Source organism: Meles meles, chromosome 4 (assembly GCF_922984935.1).
Source record: "Meles meles chromosome 4, mMelMel3.1 paternal haplotype, whole genome shotgun sequence".
Taxonomy (NCBI): Eukaryota; Metazoa; Chordata; class Mammalia; order Carnivora; family Mustelidae; genus Meles; species Meles meles.
In genome coordinates this window covers 71,993,536-72,011,764 of record NC_060069.1, presented here as the reverse complement: position 1 = coordinate 72,011,764, position 18,229 = coordinate 71,993,536, and the positions used below count along the sequence as shown (strand labels likewise).

At 36.8% G+C, this 18,229-nt stretch overlaps 1 non-coding gene across 1 annotated transcript; it reads right to left on the bottom strand.

Annotated features, from left to right (window-relative positions):
• Nucleotides 1-7,631: 7,631 nt before the first annotated feature.
• LOC123941115 lies at nucleotides 7,632-7,774 on the bottom strand. The gene has a single exon (XR_006818200.1). It is a non-coding gene; the product is annotated as a small nucleolar RNA SNORA67 (small nucleolar RNA).
• Between the last annotated feature and the right edge of the window lie 10,455 nt (nucleotides 7,775-18,229).

Below are 18,229 nucleotides of genomic sequence, written 5' to 3'. Positions count from 1 at the left end.
TTATTTATTTGACAGAGAGAGATCACAAGTAGCCAGAGAAGCAGGCAGAGAGACAGAGAGAGGAGGAAGCAGACTCCCTGTTGAACAGAGAGCCCAATGGGGGAGTTAATCCCATGACCCTGAGATCATGACCTAAGCTGAAGACAGAGGCTTAACCCACTGAGCCACTCAGGCACCCCTCAAAACCAGCTTTTAAATAAGTATAATTATTATCCTTATCTTATAGCCACCCAGGCGCCCCTCAAAACCACCTTTTAAATAAGTATAATTATTATCCTTATCTTATCGGAAATTTAGCCACAGAGGGTTTAAGTAACTTGCCAAAAATCATACACGTAATAAAAGTATTTTCTAATATATTTTTTTGTAAACACTATTACAATTGGCATTTTTGTGCATGTATACTGAGGAGTAACTTTTGCTTATTTTCTTAATTTATTTTCCTAGATGTGAAATAACTGAATATGACTCATACAAAGTAGTTGTTTTTGTTTGTTTTTTGTTTTTTTTCTTTTTCTTTCTTTCTCCGCCCCCCCGCCAATCTTCTGAGATCCTCCATGGACTGTTTCCAACAATTTGGGCAAAAAGGGGTACTCTGAGTCAGATTAAATCTGATAAAGTCTCTGGAACTAAGAGACTATATATTCATACCTGGATGTGATGAGTGTTTAAATGTGGATTTCTGGACAGATTTTAGAAGTAGGCTTAGCACTACAAACAATAAAATTATTTAAGAGTCTGTGGCAACAATTGGGGTACCTGGGTAGCTCAGTCATTAAGCGTCTGCCTTCAGCAAAGGTCATGATCCCAGGGTTCTGGGATGGAGCCCCACATCTGGCTCCCTGATTCGCGGGAACCCTGTTTCTCACTCTCCCATTACCCTTCCCACCCACCCCCCCAACTTGTGTTCCCTCTCTCGCTGTCTCTCTCTCTATCAAATAAATAAATAAATCTTAAAAAAAAAAAAAAAAAGAGTTGATGGCAACTCATATGGAAGTGCCCACAGGTGAACTGGAGATGCAACAAAGGTCTTTGGGAGTTAAGGAAGACTGAATGATGGGGAGTCTGAAGTAGCCCTGTGCTATTTAAGGAACATACAGGGATTTTGTGTAAAGGAGTTCTGGAGAGAGGTTTATATGCAACCAATAGTCTGGTTAGGATCTTGAACCCTAGACTCGAAGAAGATAATTAAAATCAAGAAAAATCTCTGGCTTCTAAGGTTCTGGGGTACCAAACTGATTTTTATGGAAATTCCAAGGGCAGGAGAATCAAAATAAGGAAATACACTTTGAAACTAAATCACACAGTGTTTGAGCAAGGAAAGAAAAACTCATTGAATTAAGCACGAAGAAAGAGAGAAAAGGAACAGCACCCTTTTTTGTTTAGAATCTGATTCATTGAATTGGCTTAAATTTACTCTTGCCCAACATTTGATTAATCCTAGAGTTCTACTTTCAGAAAAGCTGTACAGTAACATGCCACAGAATCAACCAAGGGCTCTTTAAAAATCCTGATTCCTAAAAAAAACATGCTGGACTTCGGCTTTAGTAGATCTTCAATGGGATCTTCTAAACTAGCTTCCTACAAACCGTAAGAGATGCTGACTCTAGGACACAAACTGAGGGTTGCTGGTGGGGAGATGGCTGGGTTGGGGTGGGTGACTGGGTGATGGGCAGGCATTAAGGACTCGATGTGATGAGCACTGGGTGTTGTATGCAACTGATGAATCTCCAAATTCTACTTCTGAAACTAATAATACAGTATGTGTTAACTACATTGAATTTAAATAAAGAATTTTTAAAAATAATTAAATAAGCTAGCTTCCTATATGAGGCCGATTGAGCAAGTTCACAGATCCCATTCTAGGAGGCAGAGGCTCAAGGTTGGGCTCCTCAAGAAATTGTTACCCTCCCTATCGAATGTATCCTTTATCTTTTTCCCTTCTATCTATCCATGTGCCATTACACCTTTAAATTTCAGCTAATTTGGAAAAAATATTAAATATAGTATTTTGTAGTAGGCTTTCATATAACTGATGCTATCCAATATTTCTCTTCAACTTAATTTTATTGCCTGTATTTTAATCATTTCTACGGTTGTACTATTATTTTATTAATTCATTTTTGTTGTAAAAGTGGATTGCTTTAAATTTATCAGGGGGATAGTAATATAAAAATGAACATAACAATTATAAATATTTTTATACATTTCTTATTTTTCATGGGATAATTACTTAAATCAGAACTGTTCAAAAGTAATATACACTTTATGACTAAGTTTGTATGACCAGCTACCTCCACAAAATATTATCAATTTATATTTCCACTGCAATTTAAGAACATATTTCTTTTCTAATGCTCAGAAGAAAATTATTATTTTCCCATTTCACATGATAAATAATATTAGTATGTTTAATTCAGTTGCTTACTGATATGATCGACTATGTATTTTCTTTTCTTAAAAATTTACTTATTTTAGAGAGAGAGAGAGACTGGGAAGAGAGGTAGAGGGAGAGGGAGACAGAACTTTGAGCCAAGTCCCTGCTCAGTGTGGAGCCTGACACAGGGCTCAGTCCTAAGACTCTGAGATCATGACCTGAGCTGAAATCAAGAGTTGGATGCTCAACTGACTGAGCCACCCAGGTGCCACACAACTATATATTGTCATGTGTTTATTAGTTTTCTGAAATGTAAGTTTTACTTAGATATAATTTCAAATATATGGAAAAGTTTCAAAACTGTGTAAAGAACTCTCAGAGACTTTTACCCAGATTCCGATGTTACTATTTTGACCCATTTTCAATATCATTCTCTCTTTCTTCATATGTATGCATAGAATAATATTTGTATATAGACACGTATGTGTCCATAATTTTTTTCTGAATTATTTCAGTATTATTTGCAGTCTTCATAATCCTTTATTCCTAAATACTCCTGTAAGATCTATGGAAATCTACCTGCCCTCTGGCAGTAGATATAAGTGAGTCTGATCAGCAGTCTGACAAATAGAACACCAGCTAAATCACTCTGCTATTGAGGGACAATTTTAACTTTAAAAAGGGCCACCAGTAAATGGAGAATGAGTAATATGCTAGAAACAAAAATTTGACAAAACCTGATGAACATATTGAGTCAGGCAAATTTATAATTGATGTCAAAATCGTTAGATATATGACTGATGAAGAACTGGGGATATTTGATATTCCTGAGAACCCACACAGAATACATTCAGAATTTCATAATTGAAGCAGGGGCATCAAATTTAGCCTCATAGATGGTGGGATCAGTTGAATACTGGGCATAGCACAATACTTAGTCTACCTAAAAAATTTTAAGTTGCGTGTTTTATCATCAGGCTTTAAGATATGACTTATACTTAATATGAAATGAAGAAAATAAATTAAAAAATAAAATATATCGAGGCGCCTGGGTGGCTCAGTAGGTTAAAGCCTCTGCCTTCGGCTCAGGTCATGATCCCAGGGTCCTGGAATCGAGCCCCACGTCAGGCTCTCTGCTCAGCAGGGAGCCTGCTTCCCTTCTCTCTCTGCCTGCCTCTCTGCCTACTTGTGATCTCCGTCTGTCAAATGAATGAATAAAGTCTTAAAAAAATAAAATAAAATAAAATATATCACAATAAAGTAACCAGCAACTCCCAAAAGTGGGACGCTTGGGCCTGGCCATTTCTTTTTCTTTTCTTTTCTTTTTTTTAATTTTTTTTTTTTTTCAGCGTTCTAAGACTCATTGTTTATGCACGACACCCAGTGCTCCATGTAGGGCCTGGTCATTTCAACAAAACTGAAGAAAGATTCAGTTACGAAGACGGGGTAACACGTAAGGGATGTAATCAGATGCAGTGCATGGTGAAGACTAGCAATGGGTTCTCAAATATTAGAAAGGATATTTTGGGGGTCAGTTTTGAAAATCTGAATAATTATTGGTGTTACATTAGATGAGCATAATTTTGGTAAAAATTCTTGATTAAAAGAAGTGGGTCACAAAACACTATGAAAATATGATGCCACTGTGGTTTGTGCACATAACACACACACAAAGATTTGAAAGGATAAGCATTAAGATATTAGTAGTGGTTGTTGCTGTACAGTGAGTATATATAATACTTACTTCTAAATGTTTGCTGCTCTCTCTTTTCTAGTTTTCTGTATTGCACAACTTTGTTCCTATAATCCTATAATCATTATTTATATATGACTAGACAGAGAGTCAAATCTAAATAACGGTTAAAAAATTCCACCTTGGGACACCTGGGTGGCTCAGTTGGTTAAGCCATTGCCTGCGGCTCAGGTCATGATCCCAGGGTCCTTGGATTGAGTCCTGCATCAGGCTCCTTGATCAGCAGGGAGCCGGCTTCTCTCTCTGCCTCTGCCTGCCACTCTGTCTGCCTGTGCTCTCTCCCTCTCTCTGACAAATGAATAAATAAAATCTTTAAAAAAAAAAAAATCCACCTGAACCTTTCTAATGAGATTTTAGCTTATGTTAACTGGTTCAGAGAATTGGAAAGAGGAAAAGCTACCCATTTGATATTATTAAAATAAAACAACTTCATGGCAAAATAAGTTAAAGACAACAAAAAGAAAAAAAAAAGAAGTTGAAGTTTGAAGAGGTGGACCTAGTAGATTTTAGGATGGGTAAGGTGAAAGAGCTAACAGGAGGGGGGTGGTTTGGGAAGCTGTCTTAAAGAGTACACATGTTGTGGAGTTGTGTGTCTACGAAAGACTTTTGGAAGGGATGATGTTTACAGTGAGGTATAAATCTCTCCTGAGAATCCTTGAGTTTTTTAGTACAGACTAACATTGTTTTTCAATGATTCTGCAACAGATGGATGTGTGAGTGTTGTTACGCAATGATTCTGGAGCAAATGTGTACGTGAGTGTGTGTGTGTGTGTGTGTATAAGTAGTAGAGAAACACTGGCCACAAAATATGCAGAGTGAGGCCTGAGATGGAAAAGACAGAGATTTATGGTCTATAAAATAAAACAGTTATGTTGCTATATTTCTGAGGTGGGAAATCGTAACCTTTTGCTTTCTTCATTTCCATATTTTGAAAATGTTCCCAATTTGCATGTAACATGTTTAAATAAAAAATAAGCTTCATAGAAAATAATCGTGATCATTATAAGAGCACATTTTGGAATCATTCAGTGACTTCTGAGACAAGAGTTAAGAAAGAGCTACTGCTGACACCTTCCCTGGCAGAATCTTGCCTTCATTCCCAGGATCATCCCTCCTCAGCGCCCCACCCTCTTCTTTCGTTCTATTGTGAAGTCTATTGTGTCTTCTTTCGTTCCCTGCATCCTCTTTGCAGTATTTCCAGATACTTCTGTCTACTTTTTAGACACAAAAACAAAAACAAAACAAAACTTTATTTTTATCACCTCAGGATGGCTTTTCAAATACCAGCACTTAAATCTCATTTTTGGAGAGAGTAGGGAGAAAGAGAGGCAAAAGCCACAATGTAGACGACTGAGATTCACATTTGTTGTGCAACTGGAGTACGAATGGGATGCCAAGATAGCCTGACATTTAGCAAAGTGCCGGATCACTGGGACATTATTGCAGTTACTAAATATAATCAGACAAATAATAATTAATCTTACCATGTCCTAGTACCATCTGGATCTTAATATTGTTTTTCAGTCTGTTCATATCTGGTGATCACATTCACAGAATAATTTGACCATATAAAGAAAATTTATTCAGAGTATATTCTTAAATATGGAGAAGGTTATTTTGGCCATGAAAGACTTAAAATAATTTGCTGCTTCCAAGCAATGGTTCTACCTTTGATTTCTCCCCTAAACCCATCAGGTGGCACTTTAGTTCTTCTCTGTGCAATCATTTCTCTGATGTCAAATGTCTGGCTCTGTTTAAATAATCAACATGACATAAAACATAAATTAGTGCTGCTAACCCCAAGAAACATAATATGAAAGGGCAACCTATTTCTAACCTTACGAAGTATTCTTCCATAAATAGATTAGAGATACCTAACTTATTTTTATTCAGTAATTATTAAACTTAAGGACGTAAAGGTTTATGTAAATCTGTATCACTAGGCATAGAAAAGGTTCAAAGAGCCCTCAGTGGAGACTATGCACTTCTGTTTTATCTATTTTGTTCAATTTCGAGAAAAATCACATGAAATGATGCATGGAAAGCATGTAATAAATTATATTATTGTTACAAAGCTATATTTTATAGTTTATAAATAGTTTATAAATGTACATAACCAGAAAATATTTTTATTTTTATTGCTAATAATACTCTGTTTCCCAAAGCACAATAAAATTGTACTGCCAATAGTGATTAGAGCCACTCTTCACACTTGGTCTTACAAAAGTGAGAAATGCCCTGCTTCTGTTTTAATACCTGTCAGTGGAGGATTTCCAGAAGTAGCAATGTCCACATACAGGAGCAAACACAACCACAATTAAGGGCAGTTACCATGATCTTGAGGAGGGGTGGCCATGTCACAAGAATATATTACTTTTGGAGCAAGGATGTGAAAATTGAAGGATGGGTACTTAGTCTCTTTCTCTTTCTCTTCCCTTTGATATCACTCAAATAAACAGTCATTTTGAAGTGAATGTTGTAGTCATTGATTACTTTAGTTAAAACATCTGAACAGGCCAGAGTAAGCAGTTAGAGAAAAAAAGAAAGGGCAGGTTTTCAGAGTAAATACCTTACCATAGTTTTTTTTCTTTCTTTCTTTCTTCCTTTCTTTCTTTCTTTTCTTTCTTTCTTTCTTTCTTTCTTTCTTTCTTTCTTTCTTTCTTTCTTTCTTTCTCTTTCTTTCTTTTATTGTTTGTTTGTTTGTTTTGGCAGTTTGCAAGTTATTTTTTTTCAGAATTTTATGATTTATCTCCTGAATCAATAAATACCATACAAAACAATGTAAAAATGACTACCATTTTTCCTCCCCTGATCCCCCCACCTGGGGACAATCCCCTGGGCCATTTAACTCAGGGTTTCTCCAGATTTGGTCCAGCAAATGAGGCTGAGTGACACTATGGCCCCTTGAATCCTCAGAAGTGTTCAGCTGGGGTAGGGGAGAGCCTTGGGGATTTGGAGGTTGACTGGGTTACGAAGATGGATTAATGTTTTTGGGAGAAGAGAGGGTGCCTGGAGCAAGAGAATGCCCCAAAGAAAAGGGGGCCTAAAGTGTTCAAGGTTCCTTCTTTTGCCTCAAAAAAGTGACATTTATTAAAAAAAAAAAATGACAAGATGTTCATCCCTTGGCTCCCTTCCCTCCCCTCTCCTGCTCCTCTTCAGCCCCCCAGACTGAACCCTGGGTAGGGCTAGGTAGCAGAACATCCCCTCAGATGAGGTCAGTGATACTGAGGGGCATCTCCTCAATGGAGGTGCTGTAGAAGGTCTCGATGTCTTGAAGAGTCCTCTGGTCTTCCTCTGTCACCACGTTAATAGCCACACCCTTATGGCCAAATCGTCCACCATGGCCGATTCTGTGGATATAGTTTTCCCTGTTGGTTGGAAGGTCATAGTTGATGATGAAGAAACCTGTTGCTCATCAATGCCTCTGGCCTAGGTCGGGGGAGAGGACACGTCAGCATGAGAGCAAGGAGGGGACACAATCAAGCCAGAATGAACTGGAGTGAGTGTAGGCAGCCAAAGGAAGGCAAAGGAAGCAGACATGCCCTCTCTCCCAACAACCTCAGGCATGCCAGATTTTCTTCCAAGTTGCTACTTTCCTGAAGAGGGGCATGATCAGGCCACTTGGAGAGGGAATCAGCTTGGATTTACAAGGTTTCTTAAGTTAATTTTCTTGTGGCACCCTCTCGTATTTGAGTTAATAAAATGGACATAATTTTATCTTCGTATGCTGAGCACCTTGCAAATTCCTTGGCATACAGTAAATAGCATATAAAAATTTGGTAGTTGTTTGCATGTACAAATGAATGTATAAAACATATACAACAATTTACTCAAAACTGTTAAAATGTACAGTGTGTCTATTTCTCTAAGAGTTTCATTGTTAGAAAGAGAAACTACATTTTTTTTTTAAAATAAGAAATGTTTCCTAGCACGGAGGATACCTTTGAAACCTTCAACTGTACCTGGTGGTTATCTACTACAGGAATTTTTCAGTACATTTCATGAGGTGTTTTATGAACACCTTCTATTCCAGCTGGATACACTCAATGCAGCAATTTATTTGAAGGTCATTTGGGTGTCTTTTGTCTAAGGAATGAAATAGGAGATTTGGAAGATCAAATTCACATGTTCAGAAACGAGTCAGATATATTCCTGAGGTGGTAGGAATGCCGATTATGGTATTATGAAACATAATTGCAAAGAAAAACTTCGTGGAATGTATAGGTACAATGTAATTATCACTGAAATCAACACCTTACTATTATTGCTTTGTGGAAGATTTATGTAAAATTTCACCACCTCGAACTTAACAACAGCTGATTATTTATGATGTTCTGAAAACAAGCCATTAGTAGTATTTTGAAAACATTTTGATAAGAACTGACATTTTTACTTGAATGTTACAATATTTAATGGAACCCCATTTCCATGAATTGCAGACTTGTATTACATTACAGGAGTGTCTGGTACACTTCTGGTATATGCCCGTTTTCCCTGCATGCTGACTTTTACTCTCAGATGTTTAAAAACAAATAATATAGGCCTCTACTGATAGATAAAAAAGAGTCAGTGAGAAATATTAAACATAACTAAGTGGTAAGAACTTAGAATTAAGTAATAAGAACTTAGAACTAAGTAATAAGAACTTAGAGTTCTCAGTACCATCTTTTTATATAGTGATCTAGATGTTAATAAGTTTTAGATATTCAGTCCCAAGTAAAGAACAGTATCCTTTCTTAGAGATCACTCTATATACAAAGCAAGATCTTCAAAATCTCATCGGAATGATTATTTTTCATCATATTTTCTGCAATGCATTGCCAAGGCATTTCTTCACTTAGTAGAATAAGTCTGGCATACCAAGGATTTATTGACAGCATAGTCTGGACAGTGACATTGTGATGAACACAAACCCTGCTTCTTGCCACTCACACTTCACCTTGCAGTTGTGCTTAGCAACAAAATGCCAGATGGCACGGAGACATCAATTGATTAGTACTCAAGAACAATGTCACCTACCAGAACAGACTACAGACAAATTGGCAAAGACAATGCTATGTTTGCAGGCCTGAATGGAGAAGCCCTTTAAGTAGATTTATGGCTGCATTTTTTCAATGTGTGATGTCTGGAAATTTTTGTTTGTAGGCTAAGTCTACAATCTAAATTATATAACCGTGCATGTTTTCCTGGAACTTTTTTTTTTTTTTTAATGCTTAATCCTCCTGTCTACACATCTAGAAGGATAATATAACTTAGTAAAGCTCTTCATTATCATAACTGCAAGTCCCAAATTATTCAAAGTCTTTTTCAAAGGCATTCTTAGTCACCTTTTTGTGATGATCAGTTAACAATAAAAACGGAGAAGAGACAATAGAAGTATTGCTGAAAAATTCTGGAGTTCACAAGCTTTTCAGCCTAAGTTATCTATCCACAAAGACTGTCTTTTATATGTAAGCCTTATTTTTATGGAGGTATTTATTATCATATTTGGCATCATTTTATAAAACATATCTTGAATTGTTTCCACTCAAACTTTGGCTATTAGCTATATCTGATGGCCTTGGAATGGATGCCAATATTTGAAAAACACATGTCAGTTTTCTCACCTTAACTTTAATAAAAAAGCCATATTGATTTTTCAAAAAAATATTCCTGGGAAACTTCTTGATTGTTGCAGCTTCTTAAACTTATTTTAAGAGACATTAGTATGAGGTGCACCTGGGTGGCTCAGTGGTTTAAGCCTCTGCCTTCAGCTCAGGTCATGGTCCTGGGGTCCTGGGATCGAGTCCCGCATCGGGCTCTCTGCTCAGCAGGGAGCCTGCTTCCTCCTCTCTCCCTCTCTCTCTGCCTGCCTCTCTGCCTGCTTGTGATCTCTCTCTGTCAAATAAATAAATAAAATCTTTAAAAAAAAAGAGAGATATTAGTATGATAGTGAAAATTCTACTTCAACAAATAAAATTAATTGCTGTTTTTTTTTAAATACATGGATTGCCTGTAACCTTTTTTTTTTTTTTTTTTTAAGATAAAGAGTGTGTATTTACTTAAGTGCAAATATAATTCCACTTTGGACATAGAATTGATCTATTTATCTGTTACCAAAATGTCTCACTTGCAGCCAGAGAAAGCTTTACTTGGAAGATCTAAGAAGATTATTGGGAATGAGCCTTGAGTCCTGACTCCTTCTGTGTTTGGTTACACATTTTAACTCTGAAGATAATATTTTATTATCTGTAACTGAGCTCTGCTCTCTTAGACATATATTTCTGCTGATGGTGTTGACAGAGGAGTGGACCTTACATTGGTTTATTAAGTATAATTTGATCTCTTCTGGTTTAAAAGAAGTTGCTTTCCTTTAAATATTCTATCCATAATTAGTTTAAGCATGCTATCAGGGCTATTTCCCCCTTCAAAATGTTTCTTCACACCCTGACTTTCTGTTTTGATACCTTAGTTCAAAGTGAAGCTTTCTATTCTCCGCGGAAAGCATTGTCTGTACACACCTCCTTGCCTGACCTGGCCCTGACAGTCACTCTTGAACTGATGGCTACTCAGGTCCACATGGTTTAGCCTGGTATTTGACCATCAGGCTGACGATACTCACTGACGATGACTGCTCAGCTCTCCACAGCCTCCCATCTCAAAGTTTCGGATTCTGCTGCTCCCTATTCCTACTTTGGGCACCTTGCTGGTCAGGAGTTCTCAGAGTTACCTCATGTGCACATGCCCAGAGAGTGATCAAAGAGTTCTGTAGCTCTTGCCTGCTTCAAAAAACCTCCGAATTGGATCCCTGTGGCACCATCTCCAGCTTTCCTTCTGCCTACAAATTGTGGAGCTGCTGCTTTTATTTTTCAGTGGCTAAAATGTGCCCCAGGTTCCAGGTCTTCACTTTCAGCTTGCTCTGTGTCTTGTGTCTATTTTATCTTTTCCTCAGCCACCCCTCACCTCAGCCACTTGGGGTGGGGGCTTTGGTCCCTTATCAGAGACCTGTGTCTTGTGTCTATTTTATCTTTTCCTCAGCCACCCCTCACCTCAGCCACTTGGGGTGGGGGCTTTGGTCCCTTATCAGAGACCTACTCAATATCTTGGCAAGCCTTCTCTTCTATATATTCCTGTTACTGTTACACACATTTATTTTTCTTTCTGAGTCACAGTAAAGCTATCCTGGTATCATTTATATACTATGTTCTCTCTACACTTTGGTTTTGGCAGAAAGTCATGTTCAGACCTCTAAATTTTATATTGATATTTGGAAAGGAAGTCTTAAAATGTAGACAAAAATTAACACCAAAGTCGATTATCTTATGGTAGATTAAAAAAAATATCTAATTTGAAACTCAAAATTAACCAATAAATACTTTATTTAGGCTGAATTTAAATTTCCTCTGATACAATGCATAATCAGTGGATATGGAAGATTACTTGGAATAGAATTCTATTGCTTTTTCTGCAAAAATATTACCTCAGTTGCATCCTATCCCAGTAAAACTCTATTTCCTTGAAAAAGACACTTAATCCTATGCCATTTTGTACTAGAAGTTGAAAGCTAAGTATTGCCCAACTTGATTTTTCTATCACTTGCCATTTCTCCATCTGAACACTAGAGGACATTAGTCTTACCCTAGAACAGTGATTTTCAGTGATTTTCAATTTGCATCAGAATCACCTGCAGGGCTTGGAGAAGAAAATTCCTGGGACCTAGTCTCAAAGTTTCTGATTCAGTAGGTCTGCTGTGGGCCCAAGAATATTCATTCCCTTCACTTGTAGCCATGCCAGCAGCATAGAGAAATCTTTCCTTAAGCAGTTATGCATTATTTTACTGCATCTGATTCAAGAGGAATGCAGGTGTCCTCACATCCTAAATAACAACACGACTCTTCTCTGACTTCCCAAGACATCTCAAGAATGACTTAGTGTCCACCTTACCAGCAGCACATTTTCATTTTGGCCTGGTTGTAGAGGCAAATCTTTTCCTACAAAATCCAACTTCTTTGGTCCAGAGAATAAATTCTCTGTAGACCAAAACACCCAGGGATTGAGCTGTGAAAATTTGTATTCTGTAACTGAAAAGAGGTCCTGAAAAGAGGTACCGTATTTTGAAAGTTCAGATGCCAAGAATAAAGTTTTAAGGTTGTTTTCTATGTCCTTCCTTTTCTTTTCTTTTTCCCCCCTTTTTTTCTTTTTAAGATTTTCTTTATTTATTTGACAGAGAGAGAGAGAGAGAGAGAGAGAGAGAAGACAAGGAGGGAGAGTAGCAGACAGAGGGAGAGAGAGAAGCAGATTCTAGCTGTGTGCTGGGAGCCCACACAGGGCTTGATCCCAGGGCCCTGGGAGAATCAGATGCTTAACCAGTTGATTCACCCAGTCTCCCCTTCTCCCTTCTCTTCCCTTCCTTTCCTTTCTTTCCCTTTCCCTTCTCCCTTCTCTTCCCTTCCTTTCCTTTCTTTCCCTTTCCCTTCCCTTCCTTTTCCTTCCCTTTCCTTCCCTTCCCTTCCTTCCCTTCTCCTTCCTTCCTCTCCCATCCTCTCCCCTCCCCTCCCTTCCTTTCTCCTCACATCCCTTTCCTTTCTTTTCCCATTTTTTCCTTTGTCATTTCTTCCTCTGCTTCCCCACCCCATAACCTGATTCTTCCTTAGTGTGATATCTTATTTCCCCTCAAGGGTCACGACCTTGGGTTCAAATGACTGGGCTTCTATTATCTGCCCCAGGAACTAGTAATGCCTCTGTAGTACCAGTATAAATCCCCATAAGTAACAGGTCTGGAATGTTTTCATCTCTATTGGCTAGTGGTAGCTAAGGTCTTTCCCTTTAAATCATTCTAATTTCATACACCTGCTAGTGTTATTCAAAAGGTTTTTAAGAAGTCGGGAAGTAAATATTGAAACATGGTGTTGGTCAGTTGGATGGAGCTCTGAAAAAAACATGCAGCGTAAGTGAGAATCACTTCCCTGAGATGATTCATGAGCAACCTGCAGGAAGTTGATGAGAAGTATAACCGACATGACTCTTCAATCCAACACACATGAAGCACATGCTCGAGTGGGAAATGATATGCTTCAAGCATTGGTGTGAATCCCATGTAACTCTATCATGGTGGTGTGACCCATGCTGGCCAGGCTTAGGATGCTGTATTTGCTTCTCCCTACATGGCCTTCATTAAGTATCATTTTATAACTGTGTCACCTAAACCCCATTCTGTGCCAGATAAGTTACATCTTCCTGGGGCCAAGTCATATATCTTCTTCTCTTGGCTCGTCAATTCTTGCTGTGACAGAAGCTTGTATTCTGTTATGTTAACTGCCTTCACTTTTGCTTTTCAAGAATATTCTATTCTCTTAACAAAGGCCAGCCTTTATAAATCAAAAGCTTTGACTTTAAAATGAACTCTTGGGGCACCTGGGTGGCTCAGTGGGTTAAGCCTCTGCCTTCGGCTCGGGTCATGATCCCAGCATCATGGGATCGAGCCCCATACCGGGCTCCCTGCGTGGCAGGGAGCCTGCTTCTCCCTCTCTCACTCCCTCTGCTTGTATTCCCTCTCTCGTTGTGTCTCTCTCTGTCAAATAAATAAATAAAATCTTTAAAATGAACTCTCAAAAGATTACAATGGGAGGATATTTCTCTTTCTTCTATTCCTGCCATAATAAAGCTTCTCAAGGCAGTGTGCATAGCTAAAGTATGGTCTGGACCTTCTGTAAATAAGGCAACATGACCTTAGGTGTAAGAAGCAGTAACCTTGATTCATTGCTATAATTCAAGATAAGGAATAGCTAAGGCATAAAAATTAACATAAATGCAAAGAGCAGTAATCAGTAAATAATGTTTCAAAACAGATGTGTGCTGCAATTTCACAAGAGGATACCTCTTGGTTGTAAGAACATGATAATCCAGGACACAGTTTCCTTCTGTGATAGACATAGGGTCTTATCGATCATTCAATGCTTAGCACAGCGATTTTAATATTATAAATTTCAATTTTTCAAAAATTGAATAAATTAATGGAAGAGGTAGATGTATATACTAGGGCATCCTGGGCTCTTTAGTTTTTTATATTTGTGGAAAATGACAATAATCTCAGGTATTGGGGATTCATTTATGGTAGAGTTTCTCAAAGATTTGGAATTTCAGATTCTTCTATATATCTAAAAATAATTGAAGAGATCAAGTAGCTTTTTATGTGAGTTATTTCTATTAATATTTACAGCATTAGAATTTAAAATAGAGAAATATTTAAAATGTATATTATTTAAAATAGTAAACCCATTGCATGTTCCTTTGAATACATTTTTATTTTTTTAAATTTTAGAGATTTATTTATTTATTTATTTGACAGACATAGAACACAAGTAGGCAGAGAGGCAGGCAGAGAGAGAGGAGGAAGCAGGCTCCCTGCCAAGCAGAGAGCCTGATGTGGGGCTCGATCCCAGGACCCTAGGATCATGACCCGAGCTGAAGGCTGAGGCTTTAACCCACTGAGCCACCCAGGTGCCCCTTGAATACATTTTTAAACAAAATAACTCTACTTTGTAGATTGCAAAACAATTTGGTCAGAAGAGTAGTAATGACTTTCTTGAAAAATCTTTCTAATGTCTGTTTTAATAGAAGACAGTAGGATTCTCACATCTGCTTCCACATTCAACCTGTTAGGACATCACATGCCATGTAGCTCTGGAAAACTCCACTGTACGCTCATGAGACAAAGAGTGTGAAAAAGGCAAATGATGTCTCAGTGTTATGAAAGTAGTTTGATATTATGGAACACCTGAAAAACTCTCCCAGAAACCTAGGGATCCCCAGACTGCATTTTGAAAATGTTAACCAGGTTGTTACTTGACAGTTTTCTTGTTTCATTGTAACCCCTAAACATAATACCTTGACAAAAGAAAAATAAGCAAAAGTAATGAGTGAAAGAGAGGAAAATGTAGAAAAATACAATAAACTCAAGAAATTAAACAGTATCTCCTACATTTTTCTGTTGACTCAGTAAAAGATTATTATAGTCTTCTTATTTGGAAAATGACAATTTATCATCCACATAAGAAAGATCAAAATATCGTGAAATTTGAAAGTTCCAGTTTTAACACTGATTATAGCCATTTGTCTCAAGGAAAGTCCCTGATGAGATTTAAATATTTTTTAAAAAGAGACATAGATGTTTTTGTGCATCAATCAAATTTGTACATTGTTCAAGCAAATCTCAAGGGTACCTAGGTGAAAAGTGTCATTAATTCAGTCTAGAAATATACAACTGAAAGACAGGTGGCACCTAATTTAGCTTGTGATTCATCACCATTGGTTTCCAGATGTAAAACTCAATAAGGACTGCCAATGTGATAAATATGTGGACATATGAGGATTTCTCATGTATAATTTAGAAATATCAAGTTGAATATGAACTTAAAATAATTAGTAATATTTGTTCATGTTCCTTATGGTTCCATATCTGCTCTACTGAACTTTTAGAAAGTGTTTTTGTATGTGCATGTGGTATGTATATGAGAGATACACAGAGAAAGAAAGGTACAGAGACAGAGAGTAAATATCAGTAAATTAGGGCCCAGAATATGCTAGAATCCATGTGTTTTTCTTGGTATATAAATCAGAGGAAGTCAGAATTTGTGTTTGGAGTTGAGACTCAGGTACTAGAATATCAGAGACAAATATTTCAGTAGTAAAGGGCCAAGAAATAGATTGTTATGATCCATGTTTCTGCCAGTTATTTGTACTCATATTATGTCAAGTGATTTATCTGCCTTCCTTGGGAATCATCACTCAACATTCCAAGTCACTATTTCCCTATTAATATCATCTTAAAGTCCTTTACAACTCAAGTTGAGTGCCTCTGTACCTTTGGAATAAAAGATTTTTTCCAGAGTGGTCCAGTTAAGCTGCTATTCTGTGACCTGTATTTCAAGGAGAATTAACATAGCATCATAATTCATATATCTTCAGGTCAACGTTTTATTCTTCACTCGAAACAATATTTTCTCCCCATAACAAATTGAAGTTTTTCTCTTGACAGCCTGGAGAGCACTACAGTTGAAAATTAAAACCGTGTTGAGATCTGGAAAGCTAACTTTGCAAACTACTTTAAACCAGAGCATTTTTAACTCTGTTAATTAGAATGGATAAATTCTAAATTGATCTTTTTTTTATCAAAAATTTCTGCTAGAAATGTTGTGCCTGAAAGGTTGGGACGAATAAACATATTTACTTTCTAGGGAACACGGCACCCTTAAAGCCAAGCAGCATCACTAAATGTTACTAAAAGAAACCTAACCATATAAATGTCTTTCACAACAGAAGGCTCTGTCATTCTCTGAATGTGCAAGTGGTACGTGATCATGAACATCTCATTAAAGCATTTGTGCTAAGTTTCCAGATTCATGCCATGATTTCTACATATTGGATAATTTATCATAGTGCCATCTGTTTAAAAAACATAGTTGCCAACATGGATGGATTATCAAGAAAATAAATTATTTTGTGTCTTTATGTAAATGCTCTTGATGATATATGCATGTGAAGTCTGTATAGATCATTAGCTTTTAAAGGCCAAATAACATTGCAAAGATGGAATAACCATTAAAACTAAACATAATTTCAATCAAAGCAATAACTCTTAACTAAAATGATAACCAAGTGTTATTTGTTCTGGTCAGTTCATGAAGAAAAAAAACAGTACAAAAATTTTTTAAAATTGGTAATATTTTGGGAAAAATCTCTGTGTATCTAGATGTTTTTTCTCTCTCTTGCCATTTGTACTGGTAATATATGAGCTAAACTTATTTCCTTAGATACAGGGTATATACACATGATTATTTAATTTGTATGTAATTATAACTTTTACTCCTAAGCACACTGTGAAAATAGAATGCGGCTCATCTGAGATCTCATATCTCACAATTGTTTGAGACTATGACCTTAAACTGTAGTTCATAGGAAGTCTAGCTATAAGAAATTTTGAAGTCACGTAGACTGGTTCTTTTATTTTATGGATGGGGACTTTATTATTCAGAGTGATTAAGTATTCATTATGACAGAGACAGTTGTATTAGTCTGGGTTTTCCAGAGAAACAGAAACACAGAGAAAATTTACATTAAGATTTTAAGGAATTGGCTCACTTAATTGTAAAGGTGAAAATCTAAAACCTCCAGGGTAGGCCAGCATGTTGGAGATCCAGGGCAGAACTGCAACCTGAATCCTAAGGCAATGCACTGACAGAATTCCTTCTTGCTTAGGAATGCTCAGTCTATGTCCCTTTAAGTCCTTCAATTGATTGGATGAGGCTCACCCTTATTATAAAGTAGTCTGCTGTGCTCAAAATTTAATTATTTAAATGTAATCTATTAAAAAATACTCTTTTACAAAATCTTCAGAATAATGTTTGACCAAATATCTAGGCATCATCACCGAACCAACTTGACACATAAAAATTGAATTTGTATGGTTAATGTGTACATTAATGTGTTAATGTGTACATTAACCATGGCATTAATGTACATGCTCCACCTTCAATACTTTATTAATAATGATTGGAGAACTCTTTGGGTTTTTATATATTTTCTTCCACAATATTTGTTACACAATACCCTCCCTTTAAGGAACTCAGTATGAAATTGCCATTACAAAGTATATTTTTGAAAAATGTCTTAAGGACATGACTTCTCCATTAACTGGATTAAGATGCCTCCATAAGTTAAATAACCAGTTTTAGGGTGTTACATAAGTACTAGATAACAATTTTGTCTAGAAGTTTTTACACTGCTTATAAAATCTCTATGTGATCTTTACTCTAGATCTAGTGTGAAAGGAAAGAGACATTAGTTTGTTAGAGTAAGAATATTAGTAAAACATTTGCACCGTAATTCACAATGTTGAAAGGAATCTTCTCAAATAGGCTAGGTGACAACATATTTTAATTAAAGGTACATTTCAGCCCTTAATAGACCATTCTTTTATATTTCTGTGTCTATTTCTGGCATTCTTTCTCTGTTTTTCAACTGGGGACTATCCTTTAAACCAAAATTTAACCATTTCCTGCTCTTCTTTTTCTGTTGACCCCCTTTATCTATGTTCCCAGGTTGCAATCCTGCCAATCTCC